This window comes from Octopus sinensis, linkage group LG5, assembly GCF_006345805.1.
Source record: "Octopus sinensis linkage group LG5, ASM634580v1, whole genome shotgun sequence".
NCBI lineage: Eukaryota > Metazoa > Mollusca > Cephalopoda > Octopoda > Octopodidae > Octopus > Octopus sinensis.
In genome coordinates this window covers 29,177,482-29,198,162 of record NC_043001.1, presented here as the reverse complement: position 1 = coordinate 29,198,162, position 20,681 = coordinate 29,177,482, and the positions used below count along the sequence as shown (strand labels likewise).

At 41.8% G+C, this 20,681-nt stretch overlaps 1 protein-coding gene across 2 annotated transcripts in view; it reads right to left on the bottom strand.

Moving 5' to 3' along the window:
* LOC115212387 overlaps nt 1-20,681 on the bottom strand; it is an 85,652-nt gene that overhangs the window by 41,366 nt on the left and 23,605 nt on the right. The gene's annotated exons all lie outside the window — the stretch shown is intronic.

The following is a 20,681-nucleotide window of genomic DNA, read 5'->3' as shown; positions in this document are numbered from 1 at the left end:
CTTTTGCTAAACTGCTAAGTTACAGGGACGTAAACACACCAACATCAGTTATCAGGTGATGGTGGGGGAACAAACACAGACACACAACATATACATATGTATATATGATGGGCTTCTTTCAGTTTCCATATACCAAATCCACTTGCAAGGTTTGGTTGGCCTGAGGCTATAGTAGAAGACACTTGCCCAAGGTGCCATGCTGTGGGACTGAACCTGGAACCATGTGGTTGGTAAGCAAGCTACTTACCACACAGCCACTCCTGTGCCTATGTATATACATGTATATATATATATATATATATATACGTATGTGTGTGTGTATGTATGTATGTGTGTGTGTGTGTGTGTGTTTATGTGTTTATGTTCCTGTAACTTAGCAGTTCAGCAAAAGAGAATGATAGAATAAGTACTAGGCTTATAAAGAACAAGTCCTAGAGTTAATTTGTTCGAATAAAGGTGGTGCTCCAGCATGGCCACAGTCAGATTACTGAAACAAGTAAAAGAATTAAAGAATAAAAGAATTAGATCGAACTGAAGAAGGCGAGACTTTTTATGTGTCACTGGCACAGGGGCCTCTTAGGTGTCATTGGCATTAATGCCTTGTTTCTGTTATATATGTTCTTTTACTTTTTTACTACAATGGCATGTGGATTAGTAACTTAGCAGTTCGGCAAAAGAGAATGATAGAATAAGTACTAGGCTTACAAAGAATAAGTCTTGGGGTTGATTTGTTTGACTGAAGGCAGTGCTCCAGCATGGCTACTGTCAGACGAATAAAAGAATAAGCTGTAACTGAAGAAGGTGAAACCTTTTATGTGTCACTGGCACAGGTGTCTCTTATGTGTCACTGACATGGGTACCTTGTTTCTGTTATATATATTTTTTGACTTTTTTTCCTGCTTTTAACCCTCCAATGCGGAGTATAGGCCACTTATAATTGAATTCCATATCGCATAATTTTTCGCTTCTGTACTTATACTCTACCATGAATGTCCCCCTTTCTCTAGTTTCTTCTAGTTCCTACGCCACGAGTTCTTAGGCCTACCTTTCTTTCTATATCCATTCGGGTTCCACTGTAAAGTTCTTTTTGCTACATTTGTCTTTTCTAATTGTGCTACCAATCCACTTCCACTTTTTCTGAAATATTTGCTTACTAATGGAAACTTTATTTGTGCTTTGCCATAGCTCTATATTGCCTATGTGTTCAGTCCATCTAATTTTAAGTATACTACGCAAGCATCTGTTGAAGAATGATTGTATTTGCTTATTTGACTGTGGATTAGTGGATTAGTGGATTAGTGGTTATGGATCTCATAATCATAAGGAAATAAGTTTGATTCCAGGAGCAAATAGTGCATTAGGTCTTTTCCTCCCTCAAACAAAACATTTCATTTTATGTTACTCCAGTTAAATGGGGACCACCAAAGAACTGATATTTCATTTAAGCTCCTTCATGCCAGCTGTCACATTTTGAATGTTCTGCAAGATTAAGGACCAGAATATGAGAGGGTCGATGCATATAAGTACAAAGGTACCAAAAATTATTAGCAAAAATATGATACATGCTACCAAGGCACACTAATGTACAAGACATAACTACAGTACTCTTTCATTAGCTTCTGTCTCTTTGAATTGAGATCATAATGTACAACATATTCTATGGTTTTTAATCAATTATATTGACCCCACCCAATACTTTGTTTGATATTTGTTTTATTGATCTTTATTAATAGCTAAGTCCACTTTTCCAGGTATAAAGAGACATTTCAGCTTTTATTTGAGGCCTGATTTGCATTAACATAAACAGACACTCACAGTACACACACACACATCTGTATTTATGTGTATGTATGTATGTATGTGTGTGTGTGTGTGTGTGGTGTGTGTGTATGTGTGTGTGTGTGTGTGTGTGTGTGTGTATATATATATATAAATTTCTTTTAATAATAAATGACTTGCTGAGCTGAGGCACAATCAGTATATATATATGTATATGTATACACACACATGTACATAAGTACATGCATATAAATATATATATATGCATATACATATGTATGTGTATATGTGTGTGGTGTATCTGTGTGTATATACATGTATGTATGTATGCATGTATGTATGTATGTATGTAAAGCAAGAGCTATATTCTTTCCATTTCCCTGAATTGATGGGTTTATATTTACTCAGAATCCACTCTCTTTACTATTCACCTCACTCTCTTGTTGTTTACTTCAGTTCAAACTCTCCCCCCCTCTCTCGCTCTCTCTTTCTCTCATTCCTCTAAATGAAGCTGCTTTTCTCTGCCACCCTTTAAACACTGACACGTGACGAAAGATAATCTATCTTTCTGCCCAAAACCTTCGTAAAGACAAAACGTGCTTATACTGTCTCCTTCATAAGTGTCTTCCTAACGTTCATAACAATTTTTCTATCGTCTTGGCTTCACAGTCCTTACCATTTGTTTTTACTGTTTTGTTCTCACTGTCCTGTTCTTGTTACCACTTTCACTCTCTGCAAAAAAATCTCAAATTTTATTTAGTTTGCTTTGCGGGAATGACTGTTTCAACAAAGTCGCGACTTGTCCTTGCCTTTGAAATGCAGAGTAGATGAAACAGGAACAACTGAAGAAGGGGAATATTCTTTATGTTGTATGTCTCATTTCTCTGTTTGTTTGTTTTCTTTGTTGTTCGAAAAATGATTGTTTTCTATGTTTTTGTTTTTATGTTTTCATTTCTCATTGTGTTCAATGTTTTTTTATGTTCTGTACCCATATATGCATGCATATATACATATATACGTAGGTATGTACATATATGCATGTATATATGCATACATTTATATATAATTTATATGATCTATCTATCTATCTTATCTATCTATCTATCTATCTATCTATCTATCTATCTGTCTGTTCTATCTATCTATCTGTCTATCTATCTGCCTATCTATCTATCTATCTATCCACTTATCTATCTATCTATCTATATATCTATCTATATATATATATATATATATATATTATATATATATATATATATATGTATCTATATAGATTTATATATGTGTGTATGTATATATGGTGTATTCTATATATATATATATATATATATATATATATAATATATATTATTATATATATTACATATATATACATATATATACATGCCCACATGTGACTAAATTTCTGTTACGTTTTTGGTCCCCTAAAGAAAACAGATAGAACATGCTTTCTATGTTATGTCCCAAGAAGATTTTATATATTTATATATTTTTGTATATTTTTATGTATTTTTATATAATTTTTATGACGAAAAATGCGAGAGATGTATAAGTACGCAGGCAAGCAGAGTTATATAACACAGTAATTCGCTTTATATAACGGTATTTTTTATAGAGCGGTTTCAAATAGCCAGATAACTGAAGAGATGGTGTTGTGGATTTCCACTTCGGCATCTGAAACTCAGAGTTTTATCTTGACTATCGAGTAATGTAACATATTATGTATAGATAAATTTCCTCTATTACATAATATTGAGGCTCTTTTTTCTTTTGTTATCTTACCGTTTTACCAATATATATATATATATATATATATATATATATTTAGAGGTCACAATACATGAAAATTACTATTTGTAAATCTCACAGCGAGAGTTATTCAGCAACAGTACTTTGGCAACGTAACATGGCAGTCCTGTTGCTGAATATCTCTCACTGTAAGATTTACAAATAGTAATTTTCTAATTTATAGATTAGTGACTAGTTGTCACTTTGAAAACTACATATTTCAAATGGGAATTAGGCAGCACCACCTCTAGTTGAACAATTATTCTGTGCTGACAAAGGGAAATAACCCAGAAATCGTGAAACACAGATATTGTTTTGAGTTGAGTGGGGGTGCTAGATTCCCTTGTTTGAAAATATGACACAGATCGTGTCATATAGCCAGCTGGATAGGTGTCTCCTGGGGCTAAATTACAGCAACATAGTCCTAAACCAAGACTGCCATGTTATGTTGGCAAATAATCTTTGTCACAATACATGTATTAAAGCACTACTAATAGTTTCATATGCTGAGAGAACTCAAAGCATATTCTTCAGGTGCAAAACATGTATCATAACAAATTAAAAAATTCAATAAAGAGAAGAAACATGATGAAGGTGATAAGGCAACATATAGAAAACGCAGACAGTAAACAACAGAAAACGAAACTAAAGTGTCAAAAGTGCTCCTTAGGTCTTAAATGATAAAGCTGGAAAGATATCAAGTCAGTCAGGAATAGGCCGAATTTTCCAATTCTTCAGAATATATTTATACATATGCATGCAACCATTGAAAATTTCTGACCTGGAGTTCAATAGAGAGTTAGGGACCTTAGATCTGAACAGGATCTGCACTCTTTCAGCCAAACATGTCTTATTTATTTGATCCATTCACATAAGGTATGGATTTCTCAATTACTTTCCATTTAATCACATGCGGTGTTTCGTTATCTTTCAAAGTCCATATGTAGCTAGCCAACTTAGTAGCTTTACTTTTGTCCCTATTTCAGAAGGAGATTATGTGATTGGCATAGCGATTTTTAAATTCTCTTTCACATAATCCAATATAGGTTTTCTTATCAGTTGTAATATTATTTAGGGTTGCAGTAACTTCTGCTTCATATATGACAGAGTTAATCTTACATCGTTGGTCAAGTGGACAGCATCCTGGGTTGCAACAGTTGCAGCTGGATTCAGGTTCTTGTTGACAACATATAATGATATTCTTCATACTTGAGCAGCAGCTATTCAATACATATAAGATAAGAATACAAATTATAAAAATCATAATATAAATTATTGAAATCATTCAATAATTTATATTATGATTTTTATAATTTGTATTCTTATCCTTATATGTATTGAATTATAAGATATATATGTATGGTGGAGGTGCAATGGCCCAGTGGTTAGGGCAGCGGACTCGCGGTCGTAGGATCGTGGTTTCGATTCCCAGACCGGGAATTGTGAGTGTTTATTGAGCGAAAACACCTAAAGCTTCACAAGGCTCCTGCAGGGGTGGTGGTGAACCCTGCTGTACTCTTTCACCACAACTTTCTCTCACTCTTTCTTCCTGTTTCTGTTGTACCTGTATTTCAAAGGGCCAGCCTTGTCACATTCTGTGTCACGCTGAATCTCCTCGAGAACTACGTTAAGGGTACATGTGTCTGTGGAATGCTCAGCCACTTGCACGTTAATTCCACGAGCAAGCTGTTCCGTTGATCGTATCAGCTGGGACCCTCATTGTCGTAACCGACGGAGTGCTCCTATATATAAATATGTATGCTATTAAGGTTCTCATTTTGTTAAATGAATAAATAATTCAACATTCTAATATCCGAAAGATGATGAACAAACTAAATTTGTTTTTCCATTTTCTTATTTGTATAATAAATTAACGGTAAAAATATTTCTTTACCTTCACCCGTTTAACACAATAAATAAGTTAACTGCATTGCAATTAAAAACATTTATGTATTAAGAATCTGGGTACTTTACCAACAGTATATTGGATAAATACTATCCCTTAGTGGGTTATATCCATAACCCCTAACTTACTTTGTGGCATATATATATATACTAGCAGTATCGCCCGGCGTTGCTTGGGTTTGTAAGGGAAATAACTATATAAGCATTTTTAGCGAGTTACTTCCCTTATAGATGCCAATTCGGGCTTTCTTAGCCATTTCTGTTTTGGTGTCTTCAAGCCATGAAGCCATCGACACACGAAAAATTATGCATTAAAATGGAATAAAAAATGATGTTAAATTATTTTTTAAATCGTAGACTCATCGTAGACGCACACTAATACTCAGACGGGCTTGATATGAATCATGACTATAAGATACCCGAATTTGGTTAAACTGTACCGCAAAATGTGGGAGTAGTTAGGAATCTAAATCGAAGGGGACAGACACTCACACAACTACAGTTTTATATATATAGATATATATATATCATGTGAAGTGTACAGTATTATATATCAATTATAACCGATCTTGCCAATTGGTTTTGCGCAAGGGATTCAACAAAGTGTTAAGTAACAATCCAGTTATGCAACTCAGCATATACATAAATATATATACATACATACACATACACACATACACACACACACACATATTGTTGTTTATGTCCTGTGGTTTGTATTTGTAATTGTGTATCATTTCTCTGGGGTTTTTTGTCCTTGTCTTCGTATACATTTGCTTGCTTTCTTTCAAAGAATCTAGTGCTCTTAGCTTTGATTTTCTTGGGGCCAACCAGACTGGAGAAGTCTCAAGAGTAACTGGCTGAACCTGCAGCAACGATCTGGAATTTGACTAAAGAAAGAAAACTCTGAATGACCCATCCTTTTTTTTTCCTGTCCTTTTTTGTATAGTCTAACTGTCCGGATGTCTTGTTGTCACCTGTTACATTCTTGTTCCATTTTTTGCTTTGTTTTTTTATACATACATATAGCAGCATATGTACAGCCTTCTTGACAATCTTAGAGAGGTGATTTGTCCAACGCTAATTGCTGTTTATAATAATACCCAGATCATGTTCACTAGAAGACTTCTTGAGATTGGTGTTGCTCAGGGAATATGTAAAGGCTGGGTTTTTCCTCCCTAAGTGCATGGTGATGCACTTGTTGCATGGTGACACACTTGCATATGTGTGTGGAAAGAGAGAGAGAGAGAAAGAGAGGGCGAGAGAGAGGGGTGCAAGAGAGAGAAAGAGAGAAATATATATATACTAGCTTAAGGTGACCCGCTCTAAGACCCGCGGATAAGAGTGTGGTTGTTACTTTCTGTTGCTTCCTTTCTGGTTTTTTATCACCACGTTCTCCCTCTTTGTTTCTCTCTCCTTTCTCTCTCACTTTCCCACTCTCTTACTCTTCCTTTCTCTCGGACTCTCCTCATAAAGTGTGCATTTTTTGCCCTAGCAACGACACCTTTTAAGATAGGGATTTCTAACCTAGCCCACTAACATACTCACCTCATTGTAAATTTTGGAGTCAATCCGATGGGATCTAGTGCCCTTTAACCCATTCTAATGCCAAAACCAGACAAACAAACTTTTCGCGTTTCAGATTTATAATATAGAGAAGAGAAGATGTAGGAAAATGTGTCCAATGTTTTCTGCTATAGCACAAAAGCAATAGTAATCTATATAGCATGATATACATGAAGCTATTAACTGTATACCTTGGTTATTTTGTGCCAAAAGCAATCAGTGCTTGCATTGATATTCACCATTATTTTTTATATTATGTTTTTATATGTACGAACAAATTGTATCTAAGCAACTCCCTTATATAAATACCTTTTGTAATTCATGTCCAATTGATTGAAGCTAAGTTTACATACACCGGTGAAAAGACGTAAGATTTATTCTCATGTACTACTAGTTTAGATACAGTTATGACTACGTATTTATGAGCATCTGTGTGTGTGTGTGTCTGTGTGTGTGCATATCTGGGTGTGGGTATGTATTTATTTTTCTCTTTACTCTCTTTTACTCTTTTACTTGTTTCAGTCATTTGGCTGCGGCCATGCTGGAGCACCACCTTTTTAGTCAAGCAAATCACTCCAGGACTTATTCTTTGTAAGCCTAGTATTTATTCTATTGGTCTCTTTTGCCAAACCACTAAGTTACAGGGATGTAAACGCACCAGCATCAATTGTTAAGTGATGTTGGGGGGACAAACACAGACACACAAACACACACACACATATATATATACGATGAGCTTCTTTCAGTTTCCGTCTACCAAATCCACTCACAAGGCTTTGGTCGGCTTGAGGGTATAGAAGACATGTGCCCAAGGTGCCACACAGTGATTGGTAAGCAAGCTACTTACCACACAGCCACTCCTGCACCTGTGTATATTTGTATGAAAATAGATGCTTTCATCATCATCATCAGCATCGTTTAATGTCCATTTTCCATGCTGGCATGGGTTGGATAGTTTGACTGAGGGGTGGCAAACCAGAAGGCTGCACCAGGCCCCAATCTGATCTGACAAAGTTTCTACAGCTAGATGTCCTTCCTAACACCAACCACTCCAAGAGTGTAGTAGAAACTTTTCATGTGCCACCGGCACAAGGGCAGTCAGACGGTACTGGTATCAACCACGCTTGAATGGTGCTTTTTACATGCCTCTAGCACGGGACCAGTCAGGTGCTACTGGTATCGACGACACTTGAATGTTGCTTTTTATGTGCCATCGGCACAGGTGCCAGCCAGGCAATACTGTCACTTCACTTGACTTAAGAAGCTTTGTGGATGCTTAATTCTTACATGTCTGTAGATGTGTTAATGCTTTCTGGGTGGTTGTTTTTTGCATGTCTATGTGTATTGTGAGCTTGTATATACATTTGTGTATATGTTTGTGAATCTTCGTTATTGTTTTTGTCAATGGTATGTTGGTGGCAACGATGGTGTCAGCAGCAGCATTAATGTTGGTTGTTGTTGTTGTTGGTGTTGTTAAGCAACAAGACGGGTAAGGGTGATTAGGTGATGGTCTAGGGCTTAGGGGCGGGAGACCCCAGACCTTGGAAAAACAAAACAAAAGCTTTGGTCGTCTTGCTGTAGTCGAGGGCTCTTCGTTGACGCCCGACACCACTGGGAGGTGGCCCTCAAAGTCACTGGAAATGGAGATCTCCAGGTCCAAATTCTTGGTGGCAGCATTGGCATTGGTGCCAGCATTGGCATCCATGCCAGCATTGACATTGGCGGCGTCATCACTACCGTTGTTGTCCTCATCATTGCTTCCACCACCACCACAGCTGTTATCATTGCCATCATCATCATCATCATCATCGTTGTTGTCATTGCAACCACCATGATCATCATCATTTAATTCTTTTATTTGTTTCAGTCATTTGACTGTGGCCATGCTGGAGCACTGTCTTCAGTCAAACAAATCAATCCCAGGACCTATTCTTTATAAGCCTAGTACTTATTCTATTGGGCTCTTTTGCTGAACTGCTAAGTTATGGGGACGTAAATACACGAACATTGGTTGTCAAGTGATGGTGGGGAGGACAAACATTGACACACACACAAACATATACATATATATACAACAGGCTTCTTTCAGTTTCTGTCTACCAAATCCATTCACAAGGCTTTGGTTGGCCCAACGCTACAGTAGAATACACTTGCCCAAAGTACCATGCAGTGGAACTGAACCCAGAAACATGTGGTTTGGAAGCCAGCTTCTTACCACATAGCCACATCTGCACTTCACTTTTCCATGCTTAAGTCAGACAGAATTTGTTGAGGCAGATTTTCTGTGGCTGGATGTCTTTCCTGTTGCCAACCCTCACCTGTTTCTGAGTAAGGTAATTTTTTTCCCCATGGTCAGAAATGTTTTTTACAGAAGGTTACAAAGGAACAACATCACCTGTATGACAGTAATACTTTTCAACCATCACTTGATGTCAAGACAAGGCTGCATACACACACACACACACCACACACACACACACACACACACACACACACACACACATATACACATGCACACACATATACACACACACATACACACATGCACACACACATATACACATGCACATACACATACACACGCATGTACACTCACACATGCATATGCACACATACACACATATAAGCACACATATACACATGCATACGCATGTGCAGCGACACATACACACACATGCACACACCACATACACACGCGCACACACATGCACACATACATACATGCACACACACACGTGCACGGACACATACACACACACACATGCATGCACACACGCACATTCACATACACATGTATGTGCAAGTGCGCACATGCACACACACGCACACACACACATATTTGATGGACTTCTTTCAGTCGGTGCCTACCAAATCCACTCACAAGGCTTCAGTCAGCCCATAGCTACAGTCAGCATTGGATTAACCATTAAAGAAAATAAGCACATACTTAAGGCATCAAGGCAAATGAATACCACAGAAACGGTAAATGGTTTATAGTACAAAAGAAACTACTTTAAACTTGCTAAGCTTTTGAAGTGCTCATGGCGTGATAGTGAGGATCTGATGAAAGAATTTGCAATAAAAAAAAAAGCAGTAGAAAACTTCAAATATAATTAAAATGAAAGTAAACAAAAATAGACATTATTTTCCATCTTATTGTTAATTTTGCTTCATTTTATATAATAATAATAATGAAATTATTGTGTATAGTGCTCAGTGCACTATAACTCATCAAAGGTGCACATACAGTACATAGAATTATGAACAAGAATCAGGAAAAATAAAAATTTACTTTATGGTTTATTATTGTTTATATTTTGAATTATATATATCCAGCGCCGCCTTGACTGGCTTCCGTGCCAGTGGCACGTTAAAAGCATCAACTGATCGTGGCTGATGCCAGACTCCCCTGATACCTGTGCCGGTGGCACGTAAAAAACACCCACTACACTCGCGGAGTGGTTGGCGTTAGGAAGGGCATCCAGCTGTAGAAACACTGCCAGATCAGACTGGAGCTTGGTGCAGCCCCTGGCTTCCCAGACCCCGGTCGAACCATCCAACCCGTGCTAGCACGGAAAACGGACGTTAAACGATGAGGATGATGATGATGATGTGTCAGTGACACGTAAAAAGCACTCTCCGAATGTGGCAGATGCCAGTGCCGCCTGACTGGCGTCTGTGTTGGTGACACGTAAAATCACCAACCGATCGTGGCCGCTTGCCAGCCTCTTCTGGCCCCTGTGTCAGTGGAATGTAAAAAACACCCACTACACTCATGGAGTGGTTGGCGTTAGGAAGGGCATCCAGCTGTAGAAACACTGCCAGGTCAGACTGGAGCCTGGTGCAGCCTCCTGGCTTCCCAGACCCTGGTCGAACCGTCCAACCCATGCTAGCATGGAAAACAGACGTTAAACGATGATGATGATGATGATGTGTGTGTGGACACTAAAATCTTTTTAAGTGCTTAGAACCTCTAAGGGTTTTAATCTGGCCTTGGCTATGGTAAAAAAAGATTTGCTCAAAGTGCTGCAGAACAGGGCTGAACCTAAGACCACTTGGTTTAGAAGCAAGCCACTCAGCCACACAGCCACACAACCATACCTACACATCTATCATCATCATTTAACATCCGCCTTCCATGCTGGCATGGGTTGGACAGTTTGACAGGAGTTGGCCAGGCAGAAGACTGCACCAGACTTCTATGTCTGTTTTGGCAAGGTTTTTACTAATAGATACCCTTCCTAACACTGACCACCCAGCAGAATGTATGCTTAACTGAATGCAAGGGTGGATGAGTAGGTAAGAAGTTCACTTCATAACGACAAGGTCACAGGTTCAATCTCACTGTGTTAGCTCTTAAATAATAAACCTCTTATGATAACTTTTGTTGGGATTAATCAACACTCTGTAACTGAAATTGCATAGGCAGAAACTATGGAAGCCCATTAGATGGACTGCACCACTAATTCAAACTGATTCTGTATAAGAATTGCTTACCCCTTTAGCATTGAGATTACTCTGCCAAATGTAATTCTTATATATTCACATACGTATATATTATAGGCTTCCATACACTTTCTATCAAACAAATTCCATTCACAAAGCATTGTTCAATCTGGAACTATAGTACAAGAAACATGAATTAGATGCTGTACAGTAGGATTGAACCTACAATACCACATTCCTGGGGGGAGGAAGGGGTGATGCTCATGGTAGGTCTTCCAGATTGCTCATTGTCTTCCAGGGATGTTCTTCGACATTTGAAGGACCTGCGCCACTTGAAACATTGCATACAACCCTTTGCCACATATATATATATATATGTATGTATGTATGTATGTATGTATGTGTGTATGTATGTATGTATGTATATATATATATATATATATATATACGAAAGGTAGGTCTGGCGAGATAGTCGAGATGCTTGAACGGAGACGTGTTGATGTATGTTGTATGCAAGAAATAAGGTGGAGAGGAGGATCTGCTAGGGTCCTCACAGGCAAGGAACACAGGTACAAGATTTTCTGGGCAGGGAACACTGACGGGGTTGGTGCGTGGGTATACTTATCGCTGAGAAATGGATAGATAGAGTAATTGAGGTAATCAGAGTAAGTGACAGAATACTTAAGATTAGAATAGTGCTTCATAATAGATTAGCAACCATTATATCGGCCTATGCCCCTCAGCCAGGGCTACCCGATGGACAGAAAGACAGTTTCTATGACACCCTACTGCAGACCACCTCATCGACGAACGACAGGGACCTTCCTCTTTGTGGCTGGTGATTTCAATGGGCATGTTTGGACGACATGCTGGGGGCTTCCATGGCGTCCATGGAGGCTACGGTTATGGTTCCCGCAACGAGGAGGGAACCAGGCTGCTGGAGTTCTGCGATGCGAATAGTCTTATGGTCTGCAACACTAACTTCAGGAAACCACAAGCCACCTGGTACCTACCCTACCGATCGGCCGGCATACTAGCCAAATCGACTACATCCTTGCCAGAAAAAGGGAAAGATGGCTGCTTATAAATGCCAAAACCTTCCCAGGCGAAGAATGCACCCCACAACATAGACTGGTAGTTAGTGACTTTAGGATCAGGACTAAGAGGGCGACTAGAAGACGACCAACATGGAGAAGAAGGGTCTGGAAGCTTAAAGCCCCTGCGAATGGACAGATTTAGAGATATGTTACTTGAAGCCTTTGACAAAGTGGAAGGGGGTATAGCTACACATGGGGTAGAAGACAACTGGACGTTTCTGAGGGACAACCTGCTGAAAGCCGCTGACCAGATCTGTGGCTGGTGCAAAGTCCCCTAAGACCCAAAATAACGTGGTGGTGGAACAATATTGTTGACAGGGCTATTAGACAAAAGAACAGGCTTGGAAGGCCTGGAAGAACGGTGGTAGCAGGAAGGGTATCAGACTGCCAGAAGGGAAGCTAGGAGACAGGTCTATCTAGCCAGAGGGGAAGCAGATAAGAGAAAATTTGCCAATGTCCTGCGCCGTGAGGATGAAAGACTTGAGGTATTTCGTGTTGCAAGACTGTGTGAGAGAGAATCGTGATGTGGTAGGAGAGAAATGTGTTCGCATGGAGGATGGTTCACTTGCGCTAAATGAGGATGCAAAGAGAGAAGCTTGGAGACGCCACTATGAAAGGTTACTGAATGAGGAAAATGAATGGGATAAGAGAGTCTGCCGAATGTTGACCCTACAGAGGGACCAGCTATCCGAGTTGATAGTTCCGTGGTAGCTAAGGCAATTAGAAGCATGAAGACAGGGAAAGCCCCAGGCCCATCAGGAATTACTGCAGAGATGCTCAAAATATCTGGCAGTGTCGGCTATAACCTAGTCACCCGTATAGTCAACCAGGTGATACACGAAGGAGTCATACCCAATGACTGGTGCAACAGCATACTAGTCAACTGCTACAAAGGTAAAGGTGATGCCCTAGATACAAATAATTACAGAGGTATCAAGCTGTTGGATCAAGTAATGAAGGTTACGGAGAGGGTCATAGCCCAACTAATTAGAGAGAGAGTTAGTTTAGATGAGATGCAGTTTGGTTCGTGCCAGGGAAAAGTACCACTGATGCTATATTCCTGGTAAGGCAGCTGCAGGAGAAATACCTAGCCAAAGATAAGCCCCTGTACCTGGCTTTCGTTGACATGGAGAAAGCTTTTGATAGGGTCCCCCGATCCCTTATCTGGTGGTCAATGAGGAAACTAGGGATAGATGAATGGCTGGTGAGGACTGTGCAAGCCATGTACAGAGATGCCGTAAGTAAGGTTAGGGTTGGCAACATGTACACAGAAGAATTCAAAGTAGAGGTTGGGGTCCACCAGGGTTCAGTACTCAGCCCCCTCCTATTTATCATAGTACTCCAGGCAATTACGGAGGAATTCAAGACAGGCTTCCTGGGAGCTCCTCTACGCTGACGACCTTGCTCTTATTGCTGAGTCACTATCAGAACTGGAGGAGAAGTTCCAGATGTGGAAGGAGGGTTTAGAATCAAGGGGCCTTAGAGTCAACCTAGCTAAAACCAAAGTACTAATAAGTAGAAAGGTAGACAATCCACAAATATCTTCAGGAAGATGGCCCTGCTCGATCTGTAGAAAAGGTGTAGGTAGAAACTCTATAAGATGTACCCAGTGTAAGCTATGGACACATAAGAGGTGCAGCAATGTCAAAGGTAGGCTAACTGGGAAGATAGTTTTTGTATGTGGCAGATGCTCGGGAGCATTAACCTCCGAAAATCTGCAGAAAACAACTTCCGTCACTTTCCAGGGGGAAAAACTAGAAGTAGTTGATAGCTTCCGTTATCTAGGTGACCAAGTCAGTAGTGGGGGTGGGTGCGCTGAAAGTGTAACTGCTAGAATAAGAATAGCCTGGGCAAAGTTTAGGGAGCTCTTACTTGCTGGTGACTAAAGGCCTCTCGCTCAGAGTAAAAGGCAGACTGTATGATGCGTGTGTACGAACAGCCATGCTACATGGCAGCGAAACATGGGCCGTGACTGCTGAGGACATGCGTAAGCTCGTGAGGAATGAAGCCAGTATGCTCCGATGGATGTGTAATGTCAGTGTACATACTCGACAGAGCGTTAGCACCTTGAGAGAAATGTTGTACCTAAGAAGCATCAGTTGTGGTGTGCAAGAGAGACGATTGCGCTGGTATGGTCATGTGGCGAGAATGGATGAAGATAGGTGTGTGAGAAAGTGCCAATCCCTAGCAGTTGAGGGAACCCGTGGAAGAGGTAGACCCAGGAAAACCTGGGACGAGGTGGTGAAGCACGACCTTCGAACTTTAGGCCTCACTGAGGAAATGACCAGAGACCGAGACCTTTGGAATATTCTGTACGTGAGAAGACCAGGCAGGACAAGTGAGCCCAGCCCACTTATGAATGCCTTTCCCCCTTGGACACAAAGACCGGTTGAGGCAAGCGAAGTCGATATAGAACCTCATCCGACGACAGACACCCATGCCACCCCCCATGCTTGCGAAGACATGTTGGGGCAAGCGAAATCGAAACCGAATTGAACCAGCCAGGATCCCTGGCCTGGTGGTACGTAAAAAGCACTATCCGACTCGTGGCCGTGGCACGTAAAATACTCCAATGCGACCGTACGACAGGCACCCATGCCAACCCCCTTTGCTTGTGAAGACATGTTGGGGCAAGCGAAATCGAAATCGAATTGAATCAGCCAGGATCCCTGGTCTGGTGGTACGTAAAACACTATCCGACTCGTGGCCGTGGCACGTAAAATACTCCAATGCGACCGTACGACAGGCACCCATGCCAACCCCCTTTGCTTGTGAAGACATGTTGGGGCAAGCGAAATCGAAATCGAATTGAACCAGCCAGGATCCCTGGTCTGGTGTACGTAAAAAGCACTATCCGACTCGTGGCCGATGCCAGCACCGCCTCGACTGGCTTCCGTGCCGGTGGCACATAAAATACACCAATCTGACCGTGGCCATTGCCAGCCCCACCTGGCACCTGTGCAGGTGGCACGTAAAAAGCACCCACTACACTCACGGAGTGGTTGGCGTTAGGAAGGGCATCCAGCTGTAGAAACATTGCCAGATTAGACTGGAGCCTGGTGCAGCCTTCTGGCTTCCCAGAACCCCGGTCGAACCGTCCAACCCATGCTAGCATGGAGAACGGACGTTAAACGACGACGATGATGATGATGATGATATATAGCGCCCGCCCCCCCACCCCCACCACCAATACCGGTGAACACTGTTCTCACCATCTACACCGGATACGCCCTACTCCCTCCTCCTCCCCCCTTCCTACCCCTTCTCCTCATATGCTTTCACTGTGAAAAGACAAGCTGCTAGCGCCACAGCTCATCAACTGCCCACTGATCTTACGCTTCCTCCTGACACTGCCTCAATCCGACTATCTCCTTCCAGTCCCCTCCATAATTTCTTCTTACGAACCTACACCAACCCTTCCTGCCATCGTTCCTCCTTACCATAACCTTCCCCACTGGTGCTCCCCTATATTGACCGCACCCCCTCTACTATCTCTCCCCCTCTTTTCACTGGTAAAACCTTTCTCAGCTGGACCCCCCCAACTCAACTCTAGAATATCTGTATTTTTCTTCCTTACTACGCTACCTAATTACGTTACTCAGTGACGATAACGAATGTCCACTGCTAACACCAGCTCCTGTCCACGGCGTGGACAGGTCGGAAGAGAGATCAAAAGAAAAATGCTACGAAAACTATCACCACCACAACAACCCTCCTCTTCTCAGGCACTGAATTCCCCCCCTCCCCCCACATCTCCTTCCCAGTTTTCAGAGTTGGCACTATCAATGTTGGTACATTGACAGGCAAGTCTAGTGAGATTGTAGAGATGCTAGAGAGAAGACAGGTTGATGTATGCTGCATACAAGAGGTAAGATGGAGAGGTGCTTCGGCTAGGGTCCTCACGGGCAAGGCACTTAGGTACAAACTCTTCTTGCAAGGTGACGTGGAAGGTGTAGGGGGTGTAGGCATTCTCCTTGTGGAGAAATGGGTGGATGAGGTCATAGAGGTTGTCAGGGTTTGCGATAGAGTGCTTAAGCTCAGGTTGGTCCTACAGAGTGGCACAGCTATGATTATCTCCGCCTATGCCCCACAAGCGGGACTACCAAATGATCAGAAGGACAACTTTTATGATAGCCTTCTGCAGGCTACTTCAAAGACTAGTAGCAAGGACCTCATCTTTGTAGGTGGAGACTTTAATGGGCATGTTGGGCAGGAATCGGGTATCTTCACTGGGGTACATGGTGGCTATGGTATTGGCACCAGAAATGATGAGGGAACTAGACTGCTGGAATTCTGTGATGCATGTAACCTTTCAATCTGCAACACTAACTTCAAGAAGCCAGTCTGCCACCTTATAACTTATCAGTCAGGAGACTCCGCTAGCCAAATAGACTTCATCCTCACCAGACAACGGGATGCAGGGTTGCTCTTGAATACAAAGACCCTCCCGGGTGAAGAATGTATCCCTCAGCATAGACTAATCATCAGTGACTTTAAGCTTGAGGCCAGAAGGACTCCAAGAAACAAACCAATCCAGAAAAGAAGGATTTGGAGGCTAAAGAACCCTTCACATGGTCAGAAATTTAGGGACATACTCATCAAAAAATTTGATGAGAGGGAGGAGGAGTTTCAGACGTCAGACATAGAAGGTAGCTGGGAATTCCTACGGGACAGCTTGCTGAGTGCCACAGACCGAGTCTGTGGATGGTGCAAAGTCCCTTCCAGACCTAGAATTACGTGGTGGTGGAATAGTGCAGTAGATAAAGCCATCTGTAAAAAGAGACGGGCCTGAAAGCCTGGAAGGATGGGGGCAGCAGGGAACTGTACCAGATAGCCAAAAGGGAGGCTGGGCGGCAGGTATACATAGCCAAAGACGTAGCAGAAAAGAAGAAGTTTGCCAATGTCCAGCGACACGAGGATCAAAGAGCTGAAGTATTTCGGATTGCCAGACAGTGTGTCAGAGAAAATAGTGATGTTATAGGAGAGAAATGTGTCCGCATGGATGATGGGGCACTTGCTTTTACTGCTAGTGAAAAGAAAGAGGCTTGGAGAAGCCATTATGAAAGACTGCTGAATGAGGAGAATGATGGGAGGAGGAGAGCCTGCCAATGTTGACCCAGTAGAGGGACCAGCTACCCGAATAGACAGCTCCCTTGTAGATAAGGCAATTAAGGATATGAAACCAGGCAAAGCCCCTGGCCTATCAGGAATCACTGCTGAGATGCTTAAAACAGCTGGCTATGTGGGCTATACCATAGTCACCCGCATTGTAAACCAGGTAGTTCACAATGGAGTCATACCCAATGACTGGTGCAGCAGCACCATAGTCAACTGCTACAAGGGTAAGGGTGATGCTCTAGATAGAAATAACTACAGAGGTATCAAACTGTTGGACCAGGTGATGAAGGTCTCAGAGAAGGTCATAACCCATCTCATTAGGGAGAGAATTTGTTTAGATGAAATGCAGTTCGGTTTTGTACCAGGTAGAAGCACCACTGATGCTATATTCCTGGTCCGACAACTGCAGGAGAAGTACCTAGCTAAAGATAAACCCCTCTACATAGCTTTTGTAGACTTGGAGAAAGCCTTTGACAGGGTTCCCCGTTCCCTCATCTGGTGGTCGATTCGGAAACTGGAGATTGAAGAATGGCTAATAAGGGCTGTACAGGCTCTATACAGAGAGGCTGTCAGCAAGGTTAGGATTGGCAACGAATATAGTGAAGAATTCCGGGTAGAAGTAGGTGTGCACCAGGGCTCAGCCCTCAGTCCCCTTTTATTCATCATAGTCCTTCAGGCAATAACAGAGGAATTCAAAACGGGATGCCCCTGGGAGCTCCTCTATGCCGATGACCTAGCTCTCATAGCAGAATCACTACCGGAACTAGAAGAGAAATTTCGGGTGTGGAAGCAAGGGTTGGAATCAAAGGGCCTTAGAATAAATGTAGCAAAGACCAAAGTATTAGTAAGCAACAAGAGGTACTCAGCACACACCCCCTCGGGTAGGTGGCCCTGCTCAATCTGTAGGAAAGGTACAGGTAGAAACTCCATAAGATGCACCCAATGTAAGTTATGGACACATAAGAGGTGCAGCAACATTAAAGGGAAATTAACAGATAAGATAGCTTTCATGTGCGGCAGATGCACAGGGACAATAGACACAACAGACACTCAGAAAACAGATTCCATCACACTCCAGGGAGAGAAACTAGAAGTAGTTGATAGTTTCCGCTACCTGGGTGACCAAGTAGTAGCGGAGGTGGATGCACAGAGAGTATCACCACTAGAATACGAATAGCCTGGGCAAAGTTCAGAAAGCTCCTACCCCTACTGGCAACAAAAGGTCTCTCCCTCAGAGCGAAAGGTAGATTGTATGATGCATGTGTGCGAACTGCCATGCTTCACGGTAATGAAACATGGGCAGTGACTGCAGAGACATGCGTAGACTTGAAAGAAATGAAGCTAGCATGATCCGCTGGATGTGTAGTGTCAGTGTGCACGCAAGACAGAGTGTAAGCATCCTAAGAGAATGCTGGATATAAGAAGCATCAGATGTGGTGTGCAAGAGCGACGCTTGCGATGGTATGGTCATGTGCTGCGGATGGATGAAGAGAGATGTGTGAAGAAGTGCCACTCCCAAACAGTTGAAGGTATCAGGGGGAGAGGTAGACCCAGGAAGACATGGGATGAGGTAGTCAAGCATGACCTCAGAGCATTGGGCCTCACTGAGGCAATGGCGAAAGACCGAGATCTCTGGAGATATGCTGTGACTGCAAAGACCCGGGCTGCTTTCTGCAGCAATTCCACATACCCCCTACCCATTCAAAGCACCCCAGATCCCCAAAGTACCCCGGACCCTGTTGCCCCCGTGCCGCTGGCACGTTAAAAGCTCGAACCGATCGTGACCAATGCCGGACCCCCCGGCCCCTGTGCAGGTGGCACGTAAAAAGCACCCAATCCACTCACGGAGTGGTTGGCGTTAGGAAGGGCATCCAGCCGTAGAAACTCTGCCAAATCAGACTGGAGCCTGGAGCGGCCCCTGGCTTCCCAGACCCCGGTCGAACCGTCCAACCCGTGCTAGCGCGGAAAACGGACGTTAAACGATGATGATATATATATATGTGTATATATATGTGGAGGCGCAATGGACCAGTGGTTAGGGCAGCGGACTCGTGGTCGCAGGATCGCGGTTTCGATTCCCAGACCGGGTGTTGTGAGTGTTTATTGAGCGAAAACACCTAAAAGGTCCACGGCGCTCTGGCAGGGGGTGGTGATCCCTGCTGTACTCTTTCACCACTCTTTCTTCTGTTGGCCTGCTCACTTAACCAGCGGGGTGGCGTCATTCGAAGGCTAAAATAATGCGAATGCATTGTGACCAGTGATGTGTAACAACATCTGATGGTCTGGTCAGTCACGTGATCACGTGATATATATATATATATATAACTTAGAAAAAAAAACACCTTTTATCAATTCAATAATGAAAAATTAAATTATACCATCTAGAAAATTACATATTATATAGAAAGATTAAAAATAAGATAAAACATAAAATGATGATTAAGTAATTTGTAAAATATTTTATATGTAATTTTCAAGATGGTATAATTTAATTTTTCATTATGGAATTGATAAAAGGTGGTTTTTTTCCTAATTTATATATATATATATTATATTTTGTGAAATTTGATTTAGTATTTCTAAATTGAATTTTTCCCTGTAAGTTTGGAATAATATTCCCTCATATTATTATTATTTTATATATATATATACACACACACACACACATATATATATATATACATATGTGTGTGTGTGTGTGTATACAGAAAGGGTTTCTTATAGTTTCTATCTACTTAATCCACTTACAAGGCTTTGGTTGGCCAGGGTCTACAGTAGAAGACATTTGTCCAAGGTGCCATGCAATGAGACTGAACCTGGAACCATGTGGTTTGGAAGTAAACTTCTTATCACATGGACCAAGCCTGTGCTTATGGTATAGTTCTAAAAACATAAAGACAGCATGGTCATAGACAGAACACCTTAAATCATAAACCTACTCAAAGATCTGTTCAATCACAATAGATTTAGGATGAGCAAACA